The sequence below is a fragment of the Molothrus aeneus genome, unplaced genomic scaffold (genome assembly GCF_037042795.1).
Source record: "Molothrus aeneus isolate 106 unplaced genomic scaffold, BPBGC_Maene_1.0 scaffold_30, whole genome shotgun sequence".
Classification (NCBI taxonomy): domain Eukaryota; kingdom Metazoa; phylum Chordata; class Aves; order Passeriformes; family Icteridae; genus Molothrus; species Molothrus aeneus.
The window spans coordinates 5,846,241-5,869,785 of NW_027098964.1; the positions used below are offsets into that span (position 1 = coordinate 5,846,241).

Genomic DNA, 23,545 nt, shown 5'->3' on the forward strand with positions numbered 1-23,545 from the left:
CACTCCTCACTGCAGAGTGGACATGACCCATGGTCAGTGCCAAGATGACCCCAAACCCCCTCCCAGCAACCCCACCAGGCTACCAACCCCAAGCCCCAGTGCCACTGGTGTCCCCTGCAACCCAGGCCATTTCTGTATCTCCTGGAAAAGGAGATCCACAGTCCTGGGCTGGGGACTCAAGGGCATCCAGGATGGTGAGCACCAAGTCCATGTAGTGTGGGGAGGCAGCTGGGGACACACCTATGGGGACGGGAGTGGGGGGTGAAGGGGGTTAAGGGGTGGGAAGGGGGTTGGAGGGTGGGATGGACCCAAAAATTTGCCAAAGGGGCAAAATTGGGGGGAAGGATGGAAAACAGGGAAAGGATGCAAAATAGAGGGGAACAGACCCTAAATAGGGGGGAAATGACCCAAAACAGGGAAAGGACCCAAATGACAGAGAAAGAATCCAAAATAGGGAGGAAAAGACACAAAATAGGGAGAAGGGACACAGAAGAGGGGGAAAGGATCCAAAACAGGGGAAACATCTCAAAGTGGGGGGAAAGGACCTAAAATCAGAGGACAAAGGGTGTCACGGGCACAAAGCTCTTCCTGCATTCGTGGCACTCCCAGGGCTGACCTTAGTGCTGGCTCCGTTGGTGTCTGGTCAAGGTAGAGCTCTGCGAGAAGCTCTTGCCACACTCAGAACACTCCTAGGGCCTCTCCCCAGTGTGGATGTGCCGGTGCTGGATGAGGGTGGCGTTCTGCTTGAAGCCCTTCCTGCAGTCAGGGCAGTGGAAGGGCCTCTTATCTGTGTGAATGCGCTGGTGTAGAAGGAGAAAGGAGCTGGTCTGAAACCTCTTCTTGCATTTATCACACTCGTAGGGCCTCTCCCCGGTGTGGCTCCACTGGTGGCAGATCAGCTGGGACTTTGACATGAAGCTCTTCCCACACCCCCCAAACTCGAAGGGCCGTTCCAGCCCAGTGTGGACTTCCATGTGCCGGGTCAGGTGGCTCCTCCTCTGGTAGCTGTTCCCACATTCCCCACATTCAAAAGGCCGTTCCCTGGTGTGGTTTCTCTGGTGGATGGTGAGTTCAGAGCTTGTCCTGAAGCTCTTCCCACACTCTGCACACTCGTAGGGCCGTTCGCCCGTGTGGGTCCTCAAGTGGGCAAACAGGGTGGAGTTCTGGGTGAAGCTCTTTCCACACTCAGGACACTCATAGGGCCTCTCCCTGCTGTGGATGCACAGGTGGGTGACGAGGCCGGAGTTGTTCCTGAAGCCCTTTGCACAATGGGGGCAGCAGAAGGGCCTCTCATCTGTGTGACTCCACTGATGCCTGACGAGACAGGAACCCATCTGAAACCTCTTCCTGCATTTATCACACTCGTAGGGCTGTTCCCCAGTGTGGATTCTCATGTGGAGATTAGGGAGGATCTCAGGGAGCTCTTCCCACATTCTGAGCACTTGTGGGGCTTCTCGCCATCCTGAAGCTGCTCATGGGCTCCCAGCTCCGAGCTCTGGATGCCTCCCCAGCCCAGAGTGGGTCTTTCCTCCTTTGATCCATGTGGCGTTTGCAGCCCCTCCTCGTGAGGGATCTCCGGGACTTTTCCTCCCCGTTGGATTCCTGTGCCACGGAGCTGCACAAAACAGCCTCTTCCACAAGATTCTGACGTGGGGATTTGTCCTCCCTGGTCTCCATCATCAGCTCCTGGTCTGGGGGAGGAAGGACAAGGAGAGGATGGGATTTGCCTCCGTGCCACAGGGAAGGGCAAGGAGATCCCCCCAGTGCGTCCCCAGCAGGACAGCTTTGGCAGCAGGGTTGTCCTGCAGCCGGGGGCCGTGCTGGGCTGGGAGTGGAGCAGGAGAGAAGGGGAAAGGGGCACTGACTTCCTCCTCACCTGCCTGGGGCTCCCCGGCCATCTTCCTCTTCCTCTCAGTCTCCGGTTCCTGCACCGGGCCAAGGTTTTGGAATGGGAAATCCTGGTTTGGGGGAAAACAAGGGCTGAACCCGTTGGGTTTGATGGTCCCGCTGCCCAAGTGCAGCTGGAGAAGTCAGCGCCCCTTTCAGCCTCGGGGGACCCGGAGCCCGCTCATCCCCAGCCTCCCCCACCCCTCCAGGCAGCCGGTTTGTCCCCCGGATCCGGGATCGCCCCTCTGCGCTCTCCCTGCTCTGGGGCTCCCGCGTTCCCCCCCGGCTCTCCCGGGGATCCCCCAGCCCGACAACGCCCCCATGCCCGCCGGTACCGGGCGAACGTATGACCCTCGCCATGTTCTCTCCAGGGGAAATTTACGGTTCTTTTTGGGGTCCAGCAAGAGTCAAACATCCCCTGCCCTACGGAAAAAAAACCCCAGAGACCCCCCCGATGGATCCGGGGCGAGCTGCCCTATCCCGCTCACCTGCGGATCCTGGAGGGGGCGATGCAGCAGGAGCCGGGGGAGCTTCGGCCTGAGCGGCGGGGGAAGGCGGCGGGGAAACCAACGTGGTTCTGCTGCTCCTCTTCTTTCTGCTGATCCTCTTCCTCCTCTGTCCCTCCTCTTCCTCCCCCTTTTCTTTCGCTCCCAGCCCGGACCGGTCAGTGCCGAGCCCCAGAAACAGCCGCGCTCTGCCCTGGGCGGGTTCCGAAACAGCCGCGCCTCGCGCGTCAGTGGGAGTGATACGGGGAGCACCGGGAATGATAGTGAGAGCATTGGGAGGTACCCGGAGATCAGAGGGAAGGAATGGGGAGCGCTTTCCCTGCCAGTCCCGCTCTTACTGGGAGAGAACTGGGAGCAAACAGCGCCCGAAGGCGGCTGCAGCCCGCGGCGGGCGGGGCCAAACCGAAGGGCGTGGCTATTCAAATAGAAAGGTGATCGCGCGCTGGGATTGGTGGGTGGGACCAGCGCGGGGTTTTATCGGTCACGTGAGGGCTGGGGCGAGCCGGAGCGATGGCGGCGGTGTCCTGTGAGAGGGGACAGGGAGCGGGAATGCGGACAGGGAGCGGGAATGCGGACAGGGACCAGAATTGCGGACAGGGACCAGCAATGGCACCGGGAATGGGGATAGAGGCCGAGAATGGGGCCGGGAATGTGACCGGGGAAGGGGATAGGGACCAGGAAGGGGACCAGAGATGGGGACGGGGTCAGCAAATGGAGACAAGGACCTGGAATGAGAATATGGGAACGGGACAGGGAACATGGAAACAGCAACCGCAGAGAGAATATGGGCTGGGGATTCGTGCTCCAAAGTGTCCAAGTGAAACCCAGCAGGGGCTGTGAGCTCTGCAGCTGGGCCTCCCCTGGGCTGCTGCGGCCCAGGGCTCAAAGGCGGGAGCTGCAGCCTCGCTCCTGGCTCAAGAACAGGAGCCTCCTCCAGGCCCATGGCCCCTGCATGGCCCCTGCATGAGGGAGGGCTCTGAGGCCCAGCGGCTGCTGGCAGGAGGGGCTGCTCCGGCCAGCTGGGGGCCTCTGAGAAATGCCCAAAGCCTTGTGCTCTCTGCAGCTGGCCAAGGACAGCAGCAGGGCTGAACGGTTCGTGTGGCACAGCCAGCCCGAGCTGTGCAGCCCTCAGGGCCCCACGCGAGAGGCGCCCTCAGCAATGGCACTGGGAATAGCACCGGGAGTACGGGACAGGGCCAGGAATGGGGACAGGGAATGGGACTTGGAATGGAGACAGAGACCGGGAATGTGGACAGTGATAGGGAATGGGGACAGGGACTGGAAATACTGGGCTGGGACCAGGAATGGGATCAGAAATGGGTACAGGGACAGGTAATATGGAACCAGGACCGGGAATGGGGACAGGGACTGGGAATACAGGAGAGAGACCAGGAAGAGGATCATAATTCAGACTATGAGAACAGGACAGGGAATATGGAAACAGCAAACAGAGAGAGAATATGAGATGGGAATTAGGAAGATAGGACCATGATGGGAAATGAGAATACAAGAACAGAACTGGGAATGGGAATATGGGAACGGGATAGGGAATATAGACATAAAAAATGCAGGAAATAGCAGCGGGACCGGAAATACAGGAACAGAAACAGGACATGGAATATGGGACTGGGAATATGGGACAGGGACAGGAAATGAGACAGGGAGTGGGATCTGGGACGGGACCGGCAGCGTGGTGACAAGGTGTTGTGGGTTCAGTGTTGGCTAAATGCTCATGTACTCTCTAGAATTATTTACTTATTTCTTGTTGCGAGACAGAATTAGAAGAAAGGTAAAGTAGGGTTAAAACTTTAACAGGGTATAATGAAAACTTTAGTAATAGGACTAAAAGAAAAAATAGAGCATAAAACTTTTAGAACACTTCTCCTCCTCTCCCCACAACTTTTTATCTTTCCCACTGACGATGTCCAGAGATTGATTTGTTATTCTCAGTCAGTTTACTTCTACTAAAATGATCTTTCATCAGTTTTCTTAGGCAGAGGAGTCTTTCTTGCCTTGGCTATGGAGATTTCTCTACAAGAAACAGTGTTCTTGTGGCTTCAATCTACACAAATAGCAGTCTCTTGGGAATTTGCATTCATGAAGTCCTTCTCATCTTTTGCAGCCTTCCCACAGCTGTGTTTTTTGGGCTTATTGGGGTGCTGTTTTTAAGGATGAACTGTTAAAAAACAAAGGTTCTTTTTATGTATCTCTGAAATCATCTTCATCTCTGAGAACAGACGTTTTCTTCTTTCCTGGGAGCAAAGGGGCTTCATTACTTTTGTCTCTCTCTGTTCAAGCTTCTCATCAGGATTGCAGCTCCTTTAACAGCTGCTCACTTTAGCATTGGTGCCTCTGTTCATGATGGTAATCAAAACACTATATCCTTCTAAAGCATTTTAATGAGTTACAGGGGAAAAGAGTCTGATGTATCAATTGCATTCTTCTCTATAGGCTTATGGGAGGATTTCAGCCTAAGACTAATGCATTTCTTCATTTTTTCTCTATCTGGGACTTGAATCCTTTTTTACTGCCTTTGGTGTCTTTCTGTTGTCTTCTATATGTCTATCTGTCTTTTTCTCTCCCTTGAGAGAGGATTGAAGGTCTGTAAGTTTCATTTGTGCAGTGAAGGAGTTGATGTTACCCAGGCATTGCATCCTTGTTGCTGTTGGTTCTATGATTCCTGCCCGGCAGTGGTTGGAGCAGTCGTAGTGCATTATTTCAGGCTGCCCTGAGGGTGCTGTGTCAGGATCTCAGGAGGGCCTGGCCTAGAACAGCAGCACGCCATGGGCCAATGGCTTCCCCTCCCTCTGCTCAGCAGTTTCTGGTGAAATTCAGCTGAGATGTGGGCCAGCCTGGCCATGCTGGAGGAGAGGCTTGGATCTGGGTAGGCAGGCTGGAACACAGCAGCAGCACACCAGGGACTGATGGCTTTCACTCCCCTGCCTGGTGGTTGAGGATGAAGTTCAACAGTGGCAGAATCTTCGCCAAGCTGCCAAAAATCCAGCACCGGAGCCAGCACAGCCCAGCAACTGCAGGTGGGGCTCAGCAATGGCCGGCTGTGTGAATGTCACAGAAGGGAATCTAGCTTTAATTGGCTTATAAAGAGGCCTGTTCTCACAACTAGGCAGCAATTGGTTTTACTAGGCAAAGAGAAGCTCTCATCAGTTCTTTTCAGAAAAAATAATTTCTACAGGTGACTTCTTCCCTCCTCACTAAATGTCAATCATGGCAAAACAAACACAAATAGGAACCAGTGTGGGGCAAGGGAAGTCACAGCAGGGAGCAGGGGATCCGGAACAGGGGACACCAGGAACCAGGACATGGGGACAGTTCCAGGTCAGGGGGTCCTTGATCAGCTGCCTTGGAACCTCCGCCAGGGTCTCCCAGTGCAGCCAGAGCCACTTGGCCTGGGGTGCCCAAAGCCCTGAGCAACCCCCAAATTCCTCCCAAGAATGCTCAACTCCCTTGAAACCAGCATCCCTCACATCCCCAGAAGATCCCTCTAATGTCTCCAACCTTGTCTTAGTTCAATGTCTTTCTTTTTACCCTGGTTTTGTGTGTTTGGAAAGGACAAAGACAAATGAAAAGAAAATCCAGCCCACTGGGAGCCAGGAGGATGTGGAGCCCCCAGGCATGTGTCTTCCCAACACGGATCACCAGCACCAAGGATCACCAGGGCTCTGCCCTCCCGGGCTCACTGGGGATCATCCAGTGCAGATCCTCCCGTGGGGGATGGAGCTGGAGCAGCACAGGCAGCTCTTCCCGCACTCGTGGCACTCCCAGGGCTGACCTTAGTGCTGGCTCCGTTGGTGTCTGGTCAAGGTAGAGCTCTGGGAGAAGCTCTTCCCACACTGCGCACACTTGTAGGGCCTCTCCCCAGTGTGGATGCGCCGGTGGCTGATGAGAGCAGCGTTCTGCTTGAAGCCCTTCCTGCAGTCAGGGCAGCGGAAGGGTTTCTCGTCGGTGTGAATGCGCTGGTGCAGGAGGAGAGAGGAGGTGGTCTGAAATCTCTTCTTGCATTGATCACACTCGTAGGGCCTCTCCCCGGTGTGGCTCCTCTGGTGCACGATCAGGCTGGAGCTTGTGCTGAAGCTCTTCCCGCACTGCCCACACTCATAGGGCCTCTCCCCAGTGTGACTCCTCAGGTGGACAATCAGGGTTGAGCTCTCACTGAAGTTCTTCCCACAGTGCCCACACTCATATGGTTTTTCCCCCGTGTGGCTCCTCTGGTGGACAATCAGTTGGCAGCTCCTGGAGAAGCTCTTCCCACACTGGGGACACTCGTAGGGCCTCTCCCCAGTGTGGATGCGCCGGTGCTTGATGAGGTTGGAGTTGACCCTGAAGCCCCTCCCACAGTCGGGGCAGCGGAATGGCCTCTCCTCTGTGTGCGAGCGCTGGTGCACGAGGAGAAGGGAGCTGGTCTGAAACCTCTTCTTGCATTCATCACACTCATAGGGCCTCTCCCCAGTGTGAGTCCTCTGGTGGGAAATAAGGTGGGAGCTCCTGCTGAAGCTATTTCCACACTGCCCACACTCATAGGGCCTCTCTCCGGTGTGGATGCGCTGGTGGACAATCAGGTGAGAGCTCAGCATGAAGCTCTTCCTACAGTGGGAACACTGGTAGGGCCTCTCTCCGCTGTGCATTCTCTGATGGACAATCAGGTAGGAGCTGGTGTTGAAGCTCTTCCCACACTGCCCACACTCGTAGGGCCGTTCCCCGGTGTGGATTATGCAGTGGCGGATCAGGGAGGATCTCCACCTGAAGATTTTCCCACATTCTGAGCACTTGTGAGGCTTCTCCCCATCCTGAAGCTGCTCATCGACCGCCAGCTCTGAGCTCCGGCCGCCTCCCAGGCCCAGGGTGGGTCTTTCCTCCTCAGATCCCTGTGATCTGTGTTTGAAGCCCCGCCTTGTGAGGGATCTCCAGGGCTTTCCGTCCCCATTGGGTTCCTGTGCTGTGGAGCCACTCAAAACAGCCTCTTCCACGAGGTTCTGCTGTGGGGATTTGTCCTCCCTGGTCTCCATGCTCAGCTCCTGGTCTGGGAGAGGAAGGACAAGGAGAGGATGGGATTTGCCTCCGTGCCACAGGGAAGGGCAAGGAGATGCCCCCAGTGCGTCCCCAGCAGGACAGCTTTGGCAGCAGGGTTGTCCTGCAGCCGGGGGCTGTGCTGGGCTTGGAGATGGAGCAGGAGAGAGTGGGAAAGGGGCACTGACTTCCTCCTCACCTGCCTGGGGCTCCCCGGCCATCTTCCTCTTCCTCGCAGCCACCTCCTCCTGCATCGGCCGAGGTTTTGGAATGGGAAATTCTGGTTTGGGGGGAAAACAAGGCTTACTGAGTTGGGTTTGATGGTCCCGCTGCCCAAGTGCAGCTGGAGAAGTCAGCGCCCCTTTCAGCCTCGGGGGACCCGGAGCCCGCTCATCCCCAGCCTCCCCCACCCCTCCAGGCAGCCGGTTTGTCCCCCGGATCCGGGATCGCCCCTCTGCGCTCTCCCCGCTCCGGGGCTCCCGCGTTCCCCTCCGGCTCTCCCGGGGATCCCCCAGCCCAACAACGCCCCCGTGCCCGCCGGTACCGGGCTATCGCCACGTGGGACCCCCCAACTTTCTTCCAGGGGCATTTCCGGCTCGGGTTTGGGGTCTAGCAAGGTCCAAACGTCCCCTGCCCCTCGAAAAAACCCTCCCGGAGACCCCCCCGATGGATCCGGGGCGAGCTGCCCTATCCCGCTCACCTGCGGATCCTGGAGGGGGCGATGCAGCAGGAGCCGGGGGAGCTTCGGCCTGAGCGGAGGGAGAAGGCGGCGGGGAAACCAACGTGGTTCTGCTGCTCCTCTTCCTTCCGCTCCTCCTCTTCCTCCTCTGTCCCTCTTCCACCCGCTTTTCTGTCGCTCCCAGCCCGGCCCGGTCAGTGCCGACCCCCAAAAGCAGCCGCGCTCTGCCCCGGGCGCGTTCCGAAACAGCCGCGCCCCCCGCGGCACCGGGAGTGATACGGGGAGCACCGGGTAGGGATCCTGAGAGCAGCGGGAAGGAATTGACAGCGCTCTCCCTGCCAGTCCCGCTCTTACTGGGAGCACTGGGAGAGAACTGAGAGCAAACAGCGCCCGAAGGCGGCTGCAGCCCGCGGTGGGCGGGGCCAAACCGAAGGGCGTGGTGATGCAAATACAGGAGCGATCGCGCGCTGGGATTGGTGGGTGGGACCAGCGCGGGGTTTGCTCAGTAACGTGAGGCCCGGGGGGGCCGGAGCGATGGCGGCGGCGTCCTGTGAGAGGGGACAGGGAGTGGGAATGGGAATACGGACCGGGAATGGGACCAAGAATGAAGATAGGGACCAAGAATGGGACTGAGGAAGGGGACAGGGACTAGGGACAGAGACTGGGAATGGGGAACGGGAATGGCCCCGGGAATGCGGACAGGGACCAGCAATGGCACCGGGAATGGGGATAGAGGCCGAGAATGGGGGCCGGGAATGGGACCTGGGAAGGGGATAGGGACCAGGAAGGGGACCAGAGATGGGGACAGGGTCCGCAAATGGAGACAAGGACCTGGAATGAGAATATCGGAATGGCACGTGGAACATGGAAACAGCAACCGCAGAGAGAATGTGGGCTGAGGATTCGTGCTCCAAAGTGTCCAAGTGAAACCCAGCAGGGGCTGTGAGCTCTGCAGCTGGGCCTCCCCTGGGCTGCTGCGGCCCAGGGCCCAAAGGCGGGAGCTGCAGCCTCGCTCCTGGCTCAAGAACAGGAGCCTCCTCCAGGCCCATGGCCCCTGCATGGCCCCAGCATGAGGGAGGGCTCTGAGGCACAGCGGCTGCTGGCAGGAGGGGCTGCTCCGGCCAGCTGGGGGCCTCTGAGAAATGCCCAAAGCCTTGTGCTCTCTGCAGCTGGCCAAGGACAGCAGCAGGGCTGAACGGTTCGTGTGGCACAGCCAGCCCGAGCTGTGCAGCCCTCAGGGCCCCACGCGAGAGGCGCCCTCAGCAATGGCACTGGGAATAGCACCGGGAGTACGGGACAGGGCCAGGAATGGGGACAGGGAATGGGGGCAGGGACCGGGAATACGAGACTGGGACCAGAAATGGGTACAGGGACAGGTAAAATGGAACCAGGACCGGGAATGGGAAGAGGGACTGGGAATAGAACCTGGAATGAGAATGGAAATAGGAGATAGGGACAGGGACCAGAACAAGGACAAGGATATTGGGACTGCAACCAGGAATGGGGACAGGGACAGGAATGGGGACAGGGACTGGGATGTGATTGAGAAAATGGGAGAGGGACCTGGAATGGGACTGGGGACGAGAATATTGGAATGGGACTGGGAATATGGAAACAGGAACCAGAGACAGAATATGGGACGGGGATTAGGAAGATGGTATCAGGATTGGGAACAGGAATACAGGAGTGAGAGTGGGAATGGGAATATGGGAGTGAGACAGGGAATACAGAAATGGAAATGCGGGACCAGTAGTAGGATTGGGAATACGGGAACAGGATGGGGAATATGGGACTGGGAATATGGGAACAGCAATGTAAGGTTGACCCAGGGCCTTTGTGGGGTCTGGTTTGGCAGCTCTGGACCCCCGGGCCTCACTATCTCACAAGGACCAAAGTAAAGGACAGGAGGCGCTCTTCTCCTCGGACCCAAAAATCCCACCTTAATTGTGGAATCACTCCAGGGAGGCCCAAGAGGAGAAAAGAGATCAAGTGTGTGATCGAGGGTGATTTAAAACCCAGGGAAAGGGGGGCACAGGAGAGAGGCCACGGCCAATGGGATACAACTGATGGGAGGGGCGAGGGGAGGAGTAACCCAGGGCAAGACCACCACCGGGGCTTTGGGAGAGAGGGGTGTGTGCAGGACAAACCATGTGATACAACATAAACTATTCACTGCAAAATAACAAGACCACCCAGTGCAAAACAATAACTAAAGAAACAACTTGATGCAATACAACTAGACAGACAGTACAGGATAGGGACAGGGAATGAGACTGGGGATGGAATTCAGACTGGAATGGAAGCAGAATGGGCCCAAGAGTGGGGTGACAGGGGAATGGGCCAGAGAAAAGGAGGGTGACAGCAGGGACAGGGTGATCCTGCACAGGGAACACCAGGAACCAGGATGGGGGAGATGAGAACAGTCCCAGGGCAGGGGGGCCTTGATCAGCTGCCCCAGAACCGTGACCAGGGCCTCCCAGCACAGCTGCAGCCACTCAGCCTAGGGTGCCCAAAGCCCTGAGCAACTCCCAAATCCCTCCCAGGAACCGTCAAATCCCTTGGACCCAGCATCCCCCACATCTCCTGGAAGATTCCCCCATGTCCCATCAATGTCTTAGTTCAATGTCTTTATTTTTTTACTCCAGTTTTGGGTGTTTTGAAGGGACAAAGAGAAATGAAAAGAAAACCCAGGCCATGGGGACCCAGGAGGATGTGGAGCCCGCAGGCAGGTGCCTTCCCAACATGGATCATTGGGGCTCTGCCCACCGGGGGTCACTGGGGATCATCCAGCGTGGATCCTCCCATGGGGCTTGGAGCTGGAGCAGCACATGAAACTCTTCCCACACTCAGGGCACTCTTAGGGTTTCTCTTAGTGGTGGCTCTGTTTGTGTTGGGTTGAGCTACAGCTGTGCCTGAAGGTCTTCCCACCCTCGGGACACTGGTGTGCTGGTGCTTGAGGAGATCCAAACTGCTCCGAGCCTTTTTCCCACACTCACAACACTCATAGGGCTGTTCCCCAGTGTGGACCTTCTGCTGGAAGGTCAGAGTGGATCGAACACTGAAGCTCTTCCCACATTCCAAGCATGTGTAGGGCCGTTCTGTGGTGTGCACCTGCTGGTGGTAGAGGTGGGAGCTGTGCCTGTACCTCTTCCCACATTCCCTATATTCCCAGCGCTGCTCCCCCGTGTGCACCCAAAGGTGGGTGTGGAGATTGAAGCTCTGGCTGAAGCTCTTTCCACATTCCAAGCACTTCTGGGGCTTCTCCTCATCATGAAGTTGCTCCCAGCTCCGAGCTCCGGCCGCCTCCCCAGCCTCAGGTGGGTCTTTCCTCCTCAGATCCCCATGAGCTGCATCTGCAGCCTCTCCTTATGCTCAATGTCCGGGGCTTTTCCTCCCCATTGGGTTCCTGTGCTGTGGAGCTGCTCAAAACAGCCTCTTCCACGAGGTTCTGCTGTGGGGATTTGTCCTCCCTGCTCTCCATGCTCAGCTCCTGGTCTGGGGGAGGAAGGTCAAGGAGAGGATGGGATTTGCCTCCGTGCCACAGGGAAGGTCAAGGAGATCCCCCCAGTGCGTCCCCAGCAGGACAGCTTTGGCAGCAGGGTTGTTCTGCAGCCGGGGGCCGTGCTGGGCTGGGAGATGGAGCAGGAGAGAGGGGGAAAGGGGCACTGACTTCCTCCTCACCTGCCTGGGGCTCCTGGGCCATCTTCCCCTTGCTCTCAGCCTCCTCCTCCTCCTGCAGCGGGCCAGGGTTTGGCAATGGGAAATCCTGGTTAGGGGGTGAAAACAAGGTGTGAGAGCTGGGGATTCCTCCTGCCCAAGCCCATCTCTAGAAGTCACAGGAGCAGGGATTGAGCTGGGAGAGGCCGGGATGGGCAGCGTGAGGCTCTCGGCTGCTCCCATCTGATGGGGGCGGGGGGAATCCGCCCTGGGGAATAGGAGAGGCAAACTGGGAAAACTGTGGGCTGCAAATCCACACTTGGGCTTGGTGGGGACCCTGGGTAGGAAATTCCATCCCTTTGGGCTGATGCCCGAAATATAAGCTGGAAATAAATCCCCACAGAGGGGTGGTTTTAGATGTCACATGCTGTGATATATTCATACAGTAGGTGTTGCTCAGTGTCACTGTGTCACTACAACATCATCACCTACCTGCCAGAACTCATTTACATTGTATGATCTCATGGTTATTAGATAGTTCTTCTGCACCACCCTTGCACCTTCCCAGTGCGGGGGTCATCAGGGGTGATCTGTGATGAAGGCTTCCAAGGCCTTCTTCACATATGAAGTTTTCAACTTTGTCTTTGGAGCACATGCAGTTACAGTGTCCCTTGGTGTGTCTGGTCCTAACCGGCCTAACTTCTTTATTTTGTGGCTCATTGGCTTTGCACTTGCACAATTTCTCATTAGTACTATCCCTATCTATCTCTGAAGCTATCCACCTGGTGAGGTTTTTTTCTTCTTTTTTTTGTCTATTCAGCATCCCCTAATCAGTTAAGCATATACCAGCCATTGCATTGTAGAAAGTTATTTATATCAGGTTATATAGGTATAAAAGTTATAATTCAGGTTATCTAGGTATATTTATATAGATATATAAAAAGTCGTGATTTAGGTCCTATTGTTATCAGGTTATATAGATCTATCAGGTTATACTGATATCTTATAACTCAAGCTGTATCATCACTTTGTAACTTTGATCTAAGTTCTGTCAGCATCAGGGCTCTTCCCAAAGGCCTGGAGGTGTTGGAGCAGGGACTGCAGAGATGGGTGAGGGATCCCAAGAGTGACATTTTGGGGGTAGGATCCGTGGGGATGGGAATGTCCCGGGGCAGGGTAAAACTTGAGCCAGGTGTGCAGGGCAGGATCTTGCCCTGACCCCAAGCACTGTCCCAGCTGCAGGATCTGCTTCCCATCAGCCTCTTCCTCCTGTGGTCCCAGGCCCAGCTTGGTGCTGGACAAAGGGGCTGGGCCAGGGACATCCCCTGGTGGGGGCTGTGCACTCCCTGTGCCCCCTCCCCAAATTCCCTCCTGGGGGAGCAGGAGCTGGGGCAGGAGCCCTGTGGGGAGGGACAAGGGGGTGACACCAGGATGGGAGGGTCACACATGGCCCAGGGGGATCCCCCCTCACTCCCAGGGTGCCAGGAAGACAAACCCCTACACAGAACCCCTGTCCCCCAGCAGCACCTTGTGGGCAGGGTCTGGTGGCACCTCTGGGGGGTCATGACTGCCCCAAAACCCCCTCCCAGCCCCACAGCCACTCCCAGCCCCCTCAAACCACCCCACAGGTCCTGGCTGCCCCCCCACCCCCAAACCACTCCATGCACTATGAATGGCCATAAGATCCATCAAAACTCTTTTCCACCCCCCAAAGACCCAAATTCTCTCCAAGCTGCACAGCCCTTCCAGAACTCCCAAAACTCCCCCACAAACCCCTCCAAAACCCCTTAAACCCCCTCCCAGCACCAGAAATGCCCCTAAGAGCCAACAAAACCCCCTTTCAGTCTTCTCAGCATTCCCTAATCCCCTTCCCATCTCCACATAGCACTGACCAGGAGAGGTTTGTGGACAGGAACATCCACAGCTGGGAGAGCTCAGGCACTTCATCACCATTTTAGGCACTTCCATCCCTTTGGGCTCTTCCCAGAGGCCTGCAGATGTTGGAGAGGGGACTGCAGGGAGGGATGAGGGATGCCAAGAGTTGGGTTTTGGGCACAGGAGGAGGGGCTGTGTGAGCCACTTGCTGGGGTGTCGATCTGGAGGCTTCCCTGGTGATCCCAGGGCCCCAGGCTGCAGAGCTGTCACCACCTCCTACTTGGGGTGGTGGCTCTGGTGGGACTTCTGTTCCTTGGGGCTCTTCCTGCAGCCAGAGAACTTGTAGGGACCCTCCTCTGGGTGGGTCCTCCAGGTGTTCCATGAGCTTTGCTCCATGAGCTCCTACTATAATTGACTGGGCTCTCCTGGGATCATATGGAGATCATACTGGGAGTGACTGGGAATGATCCCAAGCATGCTGAGGGCAACTGGGATATACTGGGAGTGTCTGTAGCCCTATTGGGGGTGGCGGGGAGCGCACTGGGAGCAACAGGGACCATGCTGGAGGCAACTGGGAGCAAGTCTGGGTCTACACAGAGGGCAACTGGGCATGACTGGGACCCTGGTGGCAGAGACAGGGATCATACAGGGAGTGACTGGGACTATAGTAGAGGCCACTGGTATCACACTGGGAGCAACAGGGAGCAATTGGAACCATGCTGAGGGCAACAGGGATCATACTGGGAGTGACTGGGCTCTGGGAAGCACAGGATGGCGAGGAGCAGGAGGACAACTCCCATCCCAGCCCCACAAATAACCCCTATTCCTGTGGATCCCCCAGCCCCTGGCTCCCCCAGCTCACCCCTGCTCTGACTGTTCTGGACTTGCAGCAGCTCCAGGTCAGTGGAGGATGTGCTGGGTGCACCCACCAGGCTGGCTCTGGAACTCCCAATATTCTGGCTCAAATCTGGCCCTGCTCAAAGGGGGTCCCAGCCAGGTCCATGCAAAGGTGGGTGAGGAGGCTGGAGCACTGACTGAAGCTGTTCCCACATTCCAAGCACTTGTAGGGCTTCTCCCTGCCATGAAGGTGCTCAGGAACCACCAGCTCCAAGCTGCACCTGGATCTCTGGCTGCTTTCCCAGCACAGGGTGGGTCTTTCCTCCTCACGGCTTCCTGGGCTGGGTTTGCAGCCCCTCTTCATGTGAGATCTCCTGAGCTTTTTCTCCCCATTGAATTCCTGCAGTCGAGCCTCTCAGAACAGCCTCTTCCACGAGGTTCTGCTGTGGGGATTTGTCCTCCCTGCTCTCCATCCTCAGCTCCTTGTATGAGGGAGGAAGGACAAGGAGAGAAAGGAACAAGAAAAAGGAAGGAAAAAACCCCAGAAAGACAGAAGGAAGGAAGGAGAGAAGGAGATTTATTTTTGTGCCACAGCAAAAGAGAAAGAGATTTCTCCAATCCACTCTCGGCAGGATGGGGTTGGCAGCAGGGTTGTCCTGCAGCCGGGGGCCGTGCTGGGCTGGGAGATGGAGCAGGAGAGAGGGGAAAAGAGGCACCGACTTCTTCCTCACCTGCCTGGGGCTTCCAGGGCATCTTCATCTTCCTCATGCTCTCCTCCTCCATCTGGTCAAACTTTGGGAACTGAAATTCCTTTTTTGGGGGGAAAAACAAGGTGTGAGTGTGTTGGCTTGGGTGTTCCTCCTGCCCAATTCCATCTCCAGAAGTCACCAGGTGTCTGGTGTCCATAAAAACCTCCAGACCACCAAGGTTCAGCCACCCTCATAAAAACCCAAACCACCAAGATTCACCATACAACCATTCACCCAGGAGTTCCCCTGCTACTTTGAGGTTCAGGGGTCCCTCTTGTCTGGCCTTCTGCGGCTCCAGTGTATATTGGTATCCCCTCTCTCTGGGCTGCAGGGCTCCTGGCAATCCCAGAGGTTCCCTTCCCTGGGCTCCCCAGGTGGGTGTCAGAGGGGCTCCAGGGGTACCAGCTGTGCGGGGTCCCCGTTTCAGGGCCCCGGGGTACCCATGGGTCTCCCTTGTCCATGGTCCCAACATCTCCAGTGTGAAAAGTGCATATTATATGGCTCTACGCAGATATTTAGCATATGGATTTTGATGTATTGATTAGTAGTGCTGTATTAACATTTTAATAATATATGTAGTCTTGTAATTAAAAGGTAACTTTTGTAGTTAAAATAAGAACTATGTTAGTGGGATTTTTTAAGAAAGGAATGAGGCACTCGCACCAGATAGCAGCCCCAGGACACCTAAATCTTTCAGAGAAAAAGAATTTATTGCTCTCTTATCAGAAGAAACGAACTTCGTCCCGCCTCCAAGGCGCTGTTAGGATTAGAAGGAAGAAGTTGATGATGACCAGACAGAATCCTGTATTTGAATGGAATTTATGCATCATGTATGAAGTGGATGAATATGCAACAGGCTGTTGCTTTTAAGGGTTAATCCTCTGTTAACCCGTGTCCTTTTTCGGGCTTGTGCTGCCCAGAAAAAGGTACCCGGACGTCCGTAACTCTTTGTGTTTATTGTCTCATATTCTCCTAATTCAACTTGTCCAAATTATTATTACTCTAATTGTATTACTATTTTTATAACCATTTTGTTACTATTAAACTTTTAAAATTTTAAAAACAAATGATTGTCGTTTTTCTCATCTAGTCTGCCGGGGTTCCCGCTATCCGGGCCCCACGTTCCAGGCTCCCGGGGGTCCCCCTTATCGGGATGTGCGACCCCGCAGGCTGCAGAGGCTCCCCCAGCTCCGGTGCCGCCCTCTCCGCTCTCCCAGCCCCAGCCCCGCCGGTCCCGGGCGATCCCCCCGTGGCTCGGGGCTGACGATGCAGCGCCTGCCCCGGGCAGCCCAACCACCACCGCGGCAGGGTCCCACGCACCCCCGGCCCAGCGCCGGGGCTCTGCCGGCAGCCAACACTGAGACCCCCAAAATTCTGTCCCGGAGCCGCTGGGCGGGCTCCCGGCCCCGAGCAGAGAGCTCTGCCCAGGGGCTCCCGGGGAAAGGCGGCGGCGCTCGGCAGCGGCCCCAGCCCGCCCGGCCTGCGGGAATTCCCCCACATCGGCACAAAATCTTGCCCCAGAGGAGGCCCTTGGAACACCTGCCTGCGGCTCCTCCCTGCCCCGGAGATCCTGGGAGCTTCCCCGCTGTTGCAGGCGGGGATTTGGACCAGGGAGGCTCTGCGGGTCCCCCTGGGCTGTGCCCCCTCCCCGCCCGTGCCGGCCCCGGTGAATCGGTAAAACCAAAAGTCGTGGGCAAAAACTCTCTAACTCAAAGTCAAAGTTAGAAAGTGGTGTGTTTATTGCGCCCGCGGGTGGCACGGGCAGGGTCGTCCCTGAAATGTTTGACTGCGCCACACAAGGATTTTTGCCTTCTATTTATTTCCCAAAAAGAATACATATGCATAACCCCAGCACCTCCCATGCCCGCTTTTGTGAAATACAAAGCTGTGTTTCGTGTCAGGTACACACAGGCAACGTATGTATTTGTGATTGTGATATGTGCGGACACTGACCATGGGACAGTTATAAAGATGAATTCTAATAAATAACTGAGGAAGTAAAGCATGGAAGAAGGCCTTGGAACCTATCCTTTGTTTGCAATTAACCTTTATAAGTCTTAATTTGATTTAGGAGCTTCTGAATTAAAGCTTTAAGGATGTTGCTTTTTGACAGGAACTTTTGCTTGTAGCTAAGCTGAAAGAGTTTTGCAATAATAACCTTTTGAAGTATAATTTTAGAATATTGCTTGTAGTAAGAATCTTTGAAACTATAGCTTTAGAATATATAAAAAGGAAACATGCTTATCTCATGCCTTAACAAAACAGTGAAAAGCATCTTGAGAAAGGAAGATGAACATGAACTCAATGATTAATAGTTTCGACCAAGGGAAGCTGGACATCACTGTTATGAGATTTATAGTCCTTGCAATAAAAAGGTGGACCCATATCTGGAAACTGGAACTCCACCAACTGGGATACTTCCTTCTTCTTTCGGAAGCCAGACCACCATCATCTGGGGATACTCCTTTCTGGGATACATCCTGAGAAAAACTAAATCACAATAGTGTATAGAATTGTGATGTAAAAATTGGAAATAGAAACTGCTGATGAGTACAAATTTGGAATAGAAACTGCTGAGAAAGCTGATGAGTACCCCTATAAATACCTGTAAGCCTCAACTATCAGTGTGCAGTTGGAGGGAAAACTTCCCCCACTTTACCCAGCGCTGTATTGCTCATGCTTTACCATATTAATTAATAAATTGATTGCTGCTTGAATATTGACCTAGTCAAGCTTCTCATTTATAACACTTTGTATTAAAATGAGGTTATTAGTCCTTCATGAGTGCACAATTCTTCTCTTGAATGGGTCGGTGGTCTCGAATTGGGTCAGTGGTCCCAGGGAAGAAGACAGGAAGGTCTTCGTCAGGTCCCTGTGACCCTCTGGCAGGATCCAAGGCCCCCTGCTTCCTGATGGATTGACACAGGGTCCAGGTGCTGGGCATTGTTCTACTAGTTTCAATATGTTCCTATAATGGTTCACTTGCTCCACTTCCTTCAACAAATGAGCTCATAATATAACAATGAGCTTTAGCTTAAGCATCTAATAATCATTCCTATCTTCAGTATGAATTGGTCCTAACTCTCAGCTAAAATCTTACATTTTTAAAATCGTGATTGACCGGTGCTGATGTTTGGCCCAGGCTCTCTGGCTGTCCCCAGCTCCCGCAGGATCCCAGCACGACCGGGCCCTGAGCCCCTGCTCAGCCAAGGGTCAGTGTCCATCGCCAGCCCCTTGCCATGGGCTCCGGCCACTGCCCACCCCAGCACAACCTGCATCTCCCAGGGCAGCTTGCTCCAGCCGGCCACTGGAGGTTCTGCAACAAGGCAGAATATTCAGTTCATGGAATCTTTGTTATCTCTGCTTACAAGTGCAAAACCAGCTGCTGCTGAGATAATCCTATCTCTGAGTGAAGGCTTCTCACCTGTTATAGATACATATTATAATATTGGCTTTTTGCAAACAAAAAATGGATTTTATATGTGTAATGTTAAAGTAACTTTGTTATACAGTTTTTATTTCTGTTGTTAATTAAGCTTAGACATAGAAGTGAAATAGCTATGCTTCTGTTAAAATGCCTGCTTGGATGGGATAACATCCAATGAACATAGGATGAGGACACCTGCTACAGATATGTCAAATATCAGCACTCACTGTATGAAGACAGTGTGGACCAAGATCCAAAAACTGGAGGTGATAAAAAAAGGACTAAAACCACAACCAAGGAATCTGCGTGCTCTAAAAAGGCAGACCCAAGGAGGAGCCATGCTAAATAATTCTTGGAACATGTAAACTGGTTTGGGGGAAAAGTTTACTATGCATAAGGATCTATGAATATGCAACAGGCTGATGTAATGGAAAAGGTATTTAAGGGGTATCCCCAAAGATAACAGGGTGGTCTTGGCTGAGTGCCAAGATGCACCCAGCCATAATACCCTTTGCTCTATGGTCCCTGTCTCCTATTGTCCTTTATTAAACTTTTCAAATTTTCACAGGACAGTGACCGTGTTTTTCACACCACCCAAAATGCTGCATTCAGTTCTGACACACCATTAAGAAATCCAAGAGCAAACTGAAAGCTGACTACAGAATCTTGCAAAATCAGGTCCAAGATACATTTTGTTTTAAAATCTCAAATACTAATACAATCTGAGAAAGTCAACAACATTACAAAACAAGCTTCCAACACTGGGACTAGAAGAGTTCAGGCAATGCATTTGATTGGAATGAGCCCTCTCTTTCTGACATGTGAGCAATGCCATTGAATTTCCTAAACCGGGGAAATGGGGAGCCCTGGCAGCAGCAGCTTCACACACAGCAATGACACAGAACAGGGCAGGGCAAGCAGCTGCCAAATTTATAACTTCTACTTGCAATTAAGAACTTTGGTTTCATATTCTACTATAGCCACTATAATATAGAGTCAAAAAATCTAAAATTACTAGTAACAAATATAGTAACTGTAATGTTAATAGCAAAAATAGAGATAATAGCAATAATAAGAATGAATAATGGTAATAAAACCCTACCATGCTTATACTAGGTTTGCATGGCCAGGTTTTGGTAAGTGGGGTGGCCTAGGAGCACCTTCTGTGAGAGGATGATGGAAGCAGCTGCTCCTCCATGTCCCACAGAGGCAATTCCAGCTGGCTCCAGGACAGACCAGCCGCTGGCCAAGGCTGGGCCAGTTAGAAATGGTGGTAACACCTTTGGGATAAAAGATTTATGAAAATCAGTTATCATGTAGTTGTAGCTGTGACCAGGGTGAGAACATGTGAGAGAGGAACAACTCTGCACACCCCCAGGGCAGGGCAGGAGGAGAGGCAGGAGCTGCTCCAGGGGCTGGAGCTGATTGCCCTGAGATTCCCTGGGACAGCCCCTGGTGAAGCAGCTCCAACCCTGCAGCCCATGGAGGGCACAGAGAGCAGAGATGCACCTGCAGCACCTGGAGGAGCCCGTGCTGGAGCAGGGGGTGCCTGAGCAGGGGCTGTGACCCCATGAGAAACCTGTGCTGGAGCAGGGACCTGCAAACCCATGGAGAGAGGAGCCCACACTGGAGCAGGGTCCTTCCATGTGAGCCAATGGGGGAGTGAGCCACGTTGCAGCAGTTTGTGAAGAGCTGCTGTCCCTGAGATGAACTCACCTTGGAGGAGTTCATGGAGAAGTGTCTCCAGGAGGGACCCCAGGGTGCAGCAAGAGAATGACTCCTCTCCTCGAGCAGCAGGAGAAACAACAGGCGATGAACTGAGCAGAACCCCCATTGCTTGTCTCCCTGCACCCACTGGGGGAGGAGGTAGAGCTGGGAGGGAGGGAGGGAGGGAGGGAGGGAGGGAGGGATGGGCAGAAGGTGTTTTTAAAGCTTTATTTTACTTCTCACTATCCTGCTCTGATTGATAGCAATAAATTCAATTAATGTCTCTAATTTTGAACTGTTTTGCCCATGATGGCATTTGCTGAGCGATCTGTCCCAGTCCTTAACCCATGAAGACTTCATTCTATTTTCTCTCTCCTCTTCATCTCTGGAGGGGAATGAGAGCAGCTTTGGTGGGTGCCTGACATCCATCTCTGCTCCTTGTGATGTCACAGGCCCTATGAGTGTCCTGAGTGTGGGAAGAGCTTCTGCCAGAGCTCAGCCTTGACCCAACACCAATGGAGGCACCACTAAGGGAAGCCCTATAAGTGCCCTGAGTGCGGGAAGAGCTCCGTGCACTGCTCCAGCTCCATCCCCCATGGGACAGTCCACGCTGGATGATCCCCAATGACCTGAGGTGGGCAGAGCCCTGGTGATCCTTGGTGCTGGTGATCCATTTTGGGAAGACACCTGCCTGGGGGCTCCACTTCTTCCTGGCTCCCTGTACCCTTGATTTTAATTTCTCTTTGTTCTTTCAAAAAACCAAAAAACTGGGTAAAAATAAAGATGTTGACCTAAGGCAAGGATGGGGACATGGGGGAATCTTGCAGGGGATGTGGGGGACGCTGGGCTCGAGGGAGCTGACGGTTCCTGGGAGGGACTTGAGGGTTACTCAGGCCCTTGGGCACCCCAAGCCGAGCAGCTCTGGCTGCACTGGGAGACCCTGGTGGAGGTTCTGGGGAAGCTGATCAAGGAGCACCTGGCCCAGGACTGTCCCCATGTCCCCCTGTCTCAGTTCCTGGTGTCCCCTGTGCAGGATCCCTCTCTCCCTGTTTTCACCCCCCTCTCACCCACCCGTTCCCATGTCACCCTGCTCTGGGACACGTTGTGCTCCCATCCCAGCATGAATCCCATTCCCGGTCTCATTTCCTGTTTCTGTCCCATATTCCCTGTCCTGTTCCTATTCTTGGTCCCAATGCTCCTCTGAGATTTCCATTCCTGTATTCCCTGTCCTGTTCCCATATTCCCATTCCTGGTCTCATTACAGGTCCCTCTCCCATATTCCTGGTCCTAGTCCTGGTCCCTGTTCCCATTCATGTCCTTGTCCCCAGTCCCGTATTTCCTGTCCCTGTATCCATTCCCGATCCCAGTATTGGTCCCAGTCCGGTACTCCCAGTGCCATTGCTGAGGGCCGCCTCTCGCGTGGGGCCCTGAGGGCTGCACAGCTCGGGCTGGCTGTGCCACACGAACCGTTCAGCCCTGCTGCTGTCCTTGGCCAGCTGCAGAGAGCACAAGGCTTTGGGCATTTCTCAGAGGCCCCCAGCTGGCCGGAGCAGCCCCTCCTGCCAGCAGCCGCTGGGCCTCAGAGCCCTCCCTCATGCTGGGGCCATGCAGGGGCCATGGGCCTGGAGGAGGCTCCTGTTCTTGAGCCAGGAGCGAGGCTGCAGCTCCCGCCTTTGAGCCCTGGGCCGCAGCAGCCCAGGGGAGGCCCAGCTGCAGAGGTTACAGCCCCTGCTGGGTTTCACTTGGACACTTTGGAGCACGAATCCCCAGCCCATATTCTCTCTGCGGTTGCTGTTTCTGTATTCCCCATGCTGTTCCCATATTCCCATCCCAGGTCCCATTCCCGCTCCCTGTCCCCTCTCTCCGGACGCCATCGCCCCAGCGCCCCTGGCCCCTTCCCGGCCCCCCCCCCGACCCTCACATAACCGAGCAAAACCCGCCCTGCTCCCGCCCACCAATCCCAGCGCACAATCGCTTTTGTATTTGCATAACCACACCCCTCGATCTGATCCCGCCCACCGCCGGCCGTAGCCATGTCCGGGGTTCCAGTTCCCTCCCAGTAACAGCGGGACTGGGAGGGAACGCCGCTCCCCATTCCTTCCCGGCGCTCTCCGTGTCTCTCCCGGTGCTCTCCCTATTGTGCCCGGTGCTCCCAGTATCACTCCCAGTGCCGCGCGTGACGCGGTTGTTTCGGAACCCCCCCCCAGGGCAGAGCGCGGCTGCTTCTGGGTGAAGGCGCTGCCCGGGTCGGGCTGGGACGGAGGAGGAGCGGGAGGAAGAGGAGGGAGACAGGAACAAGAGAAGGAAGATGAGCACCCCCAACACCACGGAATTCCTCCGCCCGCACGCTCAGGCCGCCGCTCCCCCGGCTTCTGCTGCATCGCCCCCCCGGAACCCGCAGGTGAGTGAGGAGGGCGAGCTGGCCCCAAATCCATCGGCGGGGGGCGGGGGCGCTCCGGGAGGATTTTTTTGTGCGACAGGGAATGTTTGGGTCTTGCAGGACTCCAAACCTGGGCCGGAAATGACCCTGCACGGATCTTGGGGGGGGGTCCCACTTTACGATCACCCCGGGCCGTCAGAGAGGAGGGGATATCGGGTTTGGGGATCCCCGAGAGAGCCGGAGGGGAACGCGGGAGCCCTGGAGCGGGGAGAGCGCAGAGGGGCGATCCCGGATCCGGGGGACAAACCGGCTGCCTGGAGGGGTGGGGGAGGCTGGGGATGAGCGGGCTCCGGGTCCCCCGAGGCTGAAAGGGGCGCTGACTTCTCCAGCTGCACTTGGGCAGCGGGACCATCAAACCCAACGCACTCAACTCTTGTTTTCCCCCTGTTATAAATGATCAACGAGAAAGCCAAATTAATAAATGAGAAAGTTTTTATTTTCGCGACCAGAAATACGGTCCTCAAAAAGCCACAGTCAAAGAGACGGCGTCGAGCCCAGGTCGGCTCTGGGTGAACCTGGATCCGACCTCTATCACATCAGATCTCCCTCTGTTCACAGATGCCGTCTCCGTCGGGGCTGTTTTTTGTATTTTTTTCTGCCTGAGGCAGGGGTGCCCCAATTTCTTGTCACCCTGCATATGTATGAAGTTTCTTTTTACTGTGCAGGGCTGGACAATTGCTATTTCTTGGGCGGTGGCGGGCGCTGATCATGTCAGGAGAAGTCGTGTATTCAAATATATGTTTTTGAGACTTCGGT

General features: G+C 54.9%; 1 protein-coding gene and 1 pseudogene across 1 annotated transcript in view; one reads left to right on the plus strand and one right to left on the minus strand.

Moving 5' to 3' along the window:
- The window catches only part of LOC136569926 (zinc finger protein 850-like), a 116,760-nt gene that overhangs the window by 72,961 nt on the left and 20,254 nt on the right, over positions 1-23,545 (plus strand). The window lies entirely within an intron of this gene.
- LOC136569933 (zinc finger protein 420-like) lies at positions 440-7,694 on the minus strand (annotated as a pseudogene).